The sequence below is a fragment of the Pongo abelii genome, chromosome 11 (assembly GCF_028885655.2).
Source record: "Pongo abelii isolate AG06213 chromosome 11, NHGRI_mPonAbe1-v2.0_pri, whole genome shotgun sequence".
In the NCBI taxonomy this organism is placed as follows: domain Eukaryota; kingdom Metazoa; phylum Chordata; class Mammalia; order Primates; family Hominidae; genus Pongo; species Pongo abelii.
Genome location: NC_071996.2, coordinates 82,568,259 through 82,575,987, shown reverse-complemented (window position 1 = coordinate 82,575,987; position 7,729 = coordinate 82,568,259). Strand labels below are relative to the sequence as shown.

The 7,729-nt window shown below is 38.6% G+C and overlaps 1 non-coding gene across 1 annotated transcript; it reads left to right on the top strand.

Annotated features, from left to right (window-relative positions):
* The first annotated feature begins 7,314 nt into the window (after positions 1-7,314).
* On the top strand, positions 7,315-7,452 carry LOC112132479 (small nucleolar RNA SNORA43). Its single transcript, XR_002914245.1, has one exon. It is a non-coding gene; the product is annotated as a small nucleolar RNA SNORA43 (small nucleolar RNA).
* Positions 7,453-7,729: the final 277 nt, after the last annotated feature.

Sequence of the window (7,729 nt, the reverse complement as noted above, 5' to 3'; positions counted from 1 at the left end):
TTTGATTTTGACTTAACTGACATGTAATCCCCCCCCCTCCAAAATTCATAGATTAGCAGATTAAAATCTTCCCCATAGAATCCTGATGCCTTATTTTTTAGAATCCTGATGCCTTTGTTTTCCAATCCAATTCTTACTTTTTCCAATGTAGTCAAATGTCTTTTCTGTCTGATCTTTCAAGTTCTTTCATTCTGTTCTGTGTATATTCCATGGGATATTTATTCGGCCAAGCAAACTTTAACACCCACTCATACTTTAGGAGAGAGCTCAGAGTGCCCAGTGTGACATCTCGGAAACTTGTTCCCTTAACATGGACATTTTCACATTATACACTTTGAAACACTCACTGAAACATCTCCAAATGGTGGTCCTGGCTCTCATTGTGATGTCTTGTGTCCCCTCAACCTTGAATATGCTCTGCGACTTCCATTTATACTCACCCACTTATTACTAAACCTCATTAAAAATCTCTGAGTCTGTTGCATATCTCCAATTAGAACTTCAGTTTCTTGAAGTTGGTTAATTGCATCTATGCATTTTATGTTTACTAGACATAAAAATGAAGACAATTGTCTCTACCACTCCCACCTTCCCCTCCTGCCACCCAAAGTTCATGATTTATGGTGAGAAACTAAGCTATTGAATTCATCTCAGATCATCTTAGGCACAGGTAAGAGGCAATGAGATAACAACCCAAAGTCACACAGAGCTGTGCATGTCTGTGTACATACTGCAGAAAAGTGCACAAGTTCCTGTGGCTGAAATGGAGGTATCTGCTTTTAGGAAAAGACTCAGATTTCATATAGAGTAACTTAGTACCATTTAATTTGAATACTATTTGGCAACTGCAAATTAAGTCTGACTGGATTTTTAATCTTACCATTACCCCTTTCTGGCTGTTGACATTTAGGCAGGTCTTTGAACCTCTTAGTTTTTTACCTGTACAATGGTACAATTATAGCACCTCCCTCAAATGGTGGGTGATCTCTGTGGCATACTTAGTGCCTGCAACTAAGTGCTCAGTGTGCTATTATTGCTGTTACTGGTTTTATTCTTAACCATTTTCATTAAAGCTGACATAATACCATTAGACCAGGAATTGCAAACTCTAATACCTACAGGGGCCAGGTGAATATCACAAATGAGACAAATTGGGTAGTGAATTGGAGTCATTTAAAGGCGGCACCATTTACTCAACTTCATCCAATTCTGCCTGTTAAAATGAAGACAAGGTTGGCCATTTCCCTGGTATTTGAAAGAATTAAAGAATCCAAATTTTTATGGAGCTTCTGATTTTTAAATGTTGACTATTAAATAGGCCAGAATTAAGCTGTCCAAACAAAATGATCTACAGGCAAACTAACTTTACAGTAGCTAATTTGTGACTCCACTCTAGACGCTCAAAAACTATTACTTAATTCTGGAATGGCAGTGTTCGACATAGAAGGTCATTTTTCAGTTTCTGCTCCTCGTAGAGTGGGAAGATAAGGTCCTTCATCTTTCTTGAAACACCTTTTACTTTGCTAACCTCAGTAATCCCTGCTAGCTAAATTGCTTTAAAACTTTTGTCAAGTTTTAGTTCTGCACTTCATTGGTCTACTCCCTCCCTGTAATCCAGGGATGTAAAATACAATTCGTTTTTCCTAAAATCTGCATATTTTCTAATCTCCTGCAATTGGTTCCACCAATCTCCCATCACCTGAGTTTTCATTGCTAGTCTATAACCAAATCACCAAATTGCTTTGGAAAACTTTGGCATGCACCCCTATCTTCCCACACAAACTGCTGTCACCATAGTTCTGGCCCTTTTTACTTTTTCTTTTCTGTTTCAACTGTTAGACGATAGTTTATTGGTTATCTCTGCTGTGTGTCATGTACTATGCTAGTTGCTGAGGATACAGCCATGAGCAACGGGGACCTCTTCTCAGTTGAGCCTAAATTATTACAGGAGGAAGCAGAAAATAATCAAGTTTTTTAAAAAATAAAAACTTATACTTTGAAAAATGTTAGCCATTTGGAAAAGCTGAGAGACCACTTATGTATCATCCACCTAGATTCAGATTAATCGAAAGCATTATTTTCATCTTGTCACTGCCTTATACATTGAAGCAATGACTCTTCCAGCCCATAGGATAGATGTAAATTTCCACCCTGTTACTTTAGTTTCTTTAAAGTCCAAATTCAACCTGTCTTTTCTTAACATTTGCTCTAGGAGCTGCCATCCTTTAAAAGCAAGATGATGTGACAGGCATGTCAGTGTCTGATTTTTACAGGAACAACTGTAAGGTAAGAGATATCCCAATTTTACAGCTTACACACTGGTGTTTACCCAGCTAAGACATGGCAGAGCCAGGACTGCATCAGTCACGTGATCCCGCTTGACAAGTGAAAACGTTTTTTGCTGATTGCCTTGCTTCACAAACATTGCTGGACAGGGCTGGTTATTTACTGTCCTGAAAAGACGTTGTTCTTTCTCATCTCTGGATGTCTGCCTCCAGTGTACCCTCCACTTGAAATATCCTTTTCTGTTTGCCTATCCAAATCTTTCAAAATTCAGCACATCTACCTTGCTACTCATAAAAGTATGCAATTCAAGCCCCATGTGTTAAAAGACCCTGTGATCAGTACTTAATGCATTGTGCATTGAGATCATTTTTATCATTTATCCTTTTTTAAAATTTCAGCTTTTATTTTATTTTATTTTATTTTTTTCGAGACAGAGTCTCACTCTGTCACCCAGGCTGGAGTGCAGCGGTGTGATCTTGGCTCACTGCAACCTCCGCCTCCCAGGTTCAAGTGGTTCTCCTGCCTCAGCCTCTCGAGCAGCTGAGATTACAGGCGTCTGCCACCATGTCTGGCTAATTTTTGTATTTTTAGTAGAGATGGGGTTTCACCATGTTGGCGAGGCTGGTCTCAAACTCCTGACCTCATGATCTGCCTGCCTCAGCCTCCCAAACTGCTAGGATTACAGGCGTGGGCCACCCTGACTGGCCTCAGCTTTTATTTTAGATACGGGGATACATGTGTAGGACTGTTACATGGGTATGTGAGACCCAGGTAATGAGCTAGTACCTAATAGGTAGTTTTTCGACTCATGCCCCCATCCCCATCCCCTCCCTCCCCTCTCTAGTAGTCTGTGGTGTCTGTTGTTCCAATGTTTATGTCCATATTAGCTCCCACTTATGACCGAGAAATGTGGTATTTGGTTTCTGTTCCTGTTATCTGCTTAGGATAATGACCACTGGCTGCATCCATGTTGCGACAAAGGACATAATTTCATTTTTTATGGCTGTGTAATATTCCATGGTGTATGTGTATCATGTTTGTTTTATCCAATCCACCGTTGATGAACACCTAGGTTGATTCCACATCTTTGCTGTTGTGAATAGCATGGTGATGATGATAGGAGTGTGTGTGTCTTTTTGGTATAATAATCTACATTATTCTGGGCATATATACCCAGTCATGGGATTGCTGGGTCAAATGATAGCTCTGTTTTATGTTCTCTGAGAAATCTCCAAACTGCTTTCCACAGTGGCTGAAGTAATTTACATTCCCACCAACAGCATGTAAGTGTTCTGTTTTCTCCTCAGCCTCATCAGCACCTGTTGTTTTTTTTTTTTTTTACTTTTAATAATAGCCATTCTAACTGGTATGACATGGTATCTCATTGTGATTTTGATTTGCATTTCTCTGATGATTGGTGATATTGAGCATTTTCTTCATGTTTGTTGGTCACTTGAATGTCTTCTTTTGAGAAGTACCTGTCCATGTCATTTGCCCATTTTTTAATGGGGTTATTTATTTTTGGCTTGTTGATTTGTTTAAATTCCTTATAGATTCTGGATGTTAGACCTCTGCCAGATGCATAATTTGTGAATATTTTCTCACATTCTATAGGTTATCTGCTTACTCTGTTGATGATTTATTTTGTTCAATAAATGGTGCTGAGATAACTGGCTAGCCATATTCAGAGGAATGAAACTAGACTCTTACCTTTTACAAACTTTTTTACAAAAATTTTGCAAAAATTACCTAAAGATGGATTAAAGATTTAAGTGTAAGACCTCAATTTATAAACATCCTAGAAGAAAACCTAGGAAATACCCTTATCATTTATCTTACCCCCTCAAGCAGGTTATACAATCATTGGGAGCAGGGGTTTTGTCTTAAACATTGCCTTTCCCTCTGCATCTTGCTATAGGCCAGAGTTTCTTAACCTCAGCACTGTTGACATTTTGCACCAGTTGATTATTTGTTGTATGGGGCTATCCTATGCAACCTGGGATATTCAGCAGTGTTCCTGGCATTACCTGCTAGATGCCAAGAGTACAAATCTCCCAGTCCTGTAGTACATCTCCAGACACTGCCAATTATGCCCTGGTAGGAAACATTGTCCCAGTTCATTGCCATTGTCATAGACCTAACATTTAGGAATTACTCCAGTGGATGGCAGTGATGGTGCTTGTCCTACACAGCATCACTTTTGTCTACTCAAATAAAGCTCTGTAGACTTATATTGCCCTCTTGTTTTTGTGAGGACAAAATTTGTTTTAAATGAGGAACTCATTTAATAGAGTGGTGTACAGCAATGTTCCAACTGTTTTTATTTGTCAAGATACTTTGATATTCTAGGGAAATAAGTAGGTTTTCTGCAAATATAAGCATTATTATTTGCCTGTTAATATGATTGTCCCATACAGGTTCTGGTTTCTTACTGTAGCTGTAACCAACTTTTATCTGAGGGACAACTAGCTGTGACTATTGAATTATTTTAATGCTATGTTAGAGAATTCGATAATTAGGTTATCTAATACCTGAATACCTTCATTTTGTTATGTCTGTATTTTTTTAATATTTTAATAGACTTAATTTTTTAAAGCAATTTTAGGTTCACAGCAATACTGAGCAAAAGGTACAGAGATTTCCCAGGTACCCTTTGCCCTTACATGTGCATAGCCTCCCCATTATCAACAACCCCCACCAGGGGGTGCATTTGCTGCAATTGACAAACCTACATTGACACATCATCACCCAAAGTCCATAGGTTACCTTGGAGGGTTCACTCTTGCAAGAATCCTAATTTTTTTTAACCATCTTTTTATTTATAGAGACAGGGTTTTGCTATGTTGCCCAGGCTGGTCTCAAACTCCTGGGCTCAAGTGTTTCCCCCACCTCAGCCTCTCAAGTAGCTAGAACTGGAGGCACACACCACCTCACACAGCTAACACCTTAATTTTTGATCAGACACTTCAGTGACAGTCAAGTGGTTGTTAAAGTGAATTACCTAGTTGTTTTATCAGTAATTTCATGCATTACGATACCTAAAAGATTGAGCAAATGAGATTGAATCGACTGCAAGTCAGCTTCTCTCCTGGTAACAGGAAATCCTGAAATGAGTATCTTTGGTATGAGTTAGGAGTCATTGTGGGTTCCATTCTTTATATAGCACCCTATTTTGTTTAACCATAGATCTTCCCTGCCCTAAAACTATTTTTGTGACTAATATATGTGAAGCCCCTGTGAGAGCTGTACTGAACATTTGCTGCTTTTTTGTCTGAGGATTGTTCCTCTTTCTGATGAAATGATTCTAGTGAACCAGCTAACAAAATAACTTCCTGGCCTGGCCACTCCTAGTACCCCATTCCGCTGGGCACTGTAATTGGTTCAGGAAGGAGCATATGACCTAAGCTGGGCCACAAGGAGTTCTTCTCTCGTGGTTTTTCAATTTGGCCATGAAACACATGGCCATGTCTAAAGGCATAGCAGAGCAGGAAAGGTGTTTATTGCAGCTGGAGCATTCACTGACCTATGGAAAAAGGTAGGGTGCAGTAGGAGAGGATTAGTGCAGTTCAAAGGAAGCAGGGCCCAGAGAGAGGAGCAGAATCTGAACAATTTTGTTTGAGTCCCTGAATTGAGTTGTGGCTGAAGTTAGCCTCCCAGTTGTATGAGCCAATGAATCCTCTTTCTACTTAAGCTACTTTGATTTGGATTGGTACCACTTGCACTAAAAGTATCTGTATTAATTCAGAGATTTTCCTGTTGATGGATAGTTTGAATCATTTGGTACAATCAGCTATTCCCACCATACTATACTTTTGCTTGCATACTTTTGCTTGCAGCTCTTTAACTATAGATGGAAATAAGTACAGACTCAATAAAGATGCCTATGGAAAAAATACAATAAAGGACCTTTGGGTGTCTCTTAATACTTTATGGAAACATCTAAATGAGAGATTTTTAGATGAGGTTGATTGTTTCACTAGAAATCACTGCTCCATTTTTATAAATTACAGAGAATCTCTCCTTTAACAGCACCCTTCCTGGGCTTTGAAACGCACCGCACAGGTGCAACAATTCAATTCACAAACAAAAATTGGTTTTATATTACCAGTGAGAAGGACTAAGCATAGCTATTTTGGGAGTTGTAATATCTCCTTTAAGCCACACAGGTACTTGAGCACATTACCTTAACAACCAATGTATTCTGGAGATCATTTTAGAATATGAAATACTGAACAGCAAGAACATTGTGAACATTTTCAATTTCTTACACAATATAAATGTAGTCTGAAAATCCCATTATACACAAATACAACAAATACATACAGACCCTTAAAATACAAGAAAGAATGTGAAAAATAAGTATTACCACCATTCCTCAAGTTTCTAGAACAATTTTACTCTTCTCCTTAATATAATTTTTTGTCCAGCAAAGGGAAAGACTAAACTCATGGATAGTTATCCAAAGAGGTAAAGGAGAGAAGAGAAAATTGTTTGTGGTAATTGAAAGATGCTGCCTACGGTAGCACAAATAATCCCATTCACAGCTGCCAGCTTGCTACGCGTTACTTACTTATGCTTCGGGCAACTATTGTGGAAATGACAGGAGGACAGGAAGGCACGAGAAAGGGACAGACAGCTACTGATGAAAGAGTCATCAACTACTGTAGATACTTCTTGGAGATTGGAAGTTGAATTTTACATTTCTTTATATCTCCAGGTTTAATTAAAAAAAATTGCTTGTAGGTGTTCAGTAAACATTTGATAAATGAATGGGGAACAGTTCAGTTATTTTCCTTGAATCCTAGGCAGGATGATTTGATACACTTTGGATTCTTGAGGTTTTATGAAATTTTAAGTGCAGGGCAAACTACTATTTACCCAACTGAAGTCCAAATGTAAGCATTTTATGGTAAACCAGGAGAAAGTAGAAGGCAAAAATGCATTAGCTTAAAACCTAGGACACCAAAATGAAGATAAAATGTATGCATGAAAGTGTGTTAAAGAAAATCATTGCCCTGCCCTGCAGATGCTATCCTGGACTTGCCAGCCCCATAGACGCAGTTGCTGTGCTCTGCCTGTACTATTGGAGCAAAGAAAAAGTGGCTATTTCTATGCTCAGTGTTCACAAACCAGTGAGCACTAAGAACGGTTTATAGCCTGACATTTCTTAGAAAAGAAGAAGAAGAAGAAAACTGTTGCATAGTCTCAGCTAAATTTGGACATACATGTTTCCTATGATTCAGTAATTATTTTTTTTCTTTTTCTTTTCTTTTTTTTTTTTTTTTGAGGCACCATCTCGGCTCACTGCAACCTCCTCCTCCTGGATTCAAGCACTTCTCCTTCCTCAGCCTCCTGAGTAGCTGAGATTACAGGCATCTGCCATCACACCTGGCTAATTTTTGTATTTCTTGTAGATACGGGATTTTACCATGTTGGTCCAGCT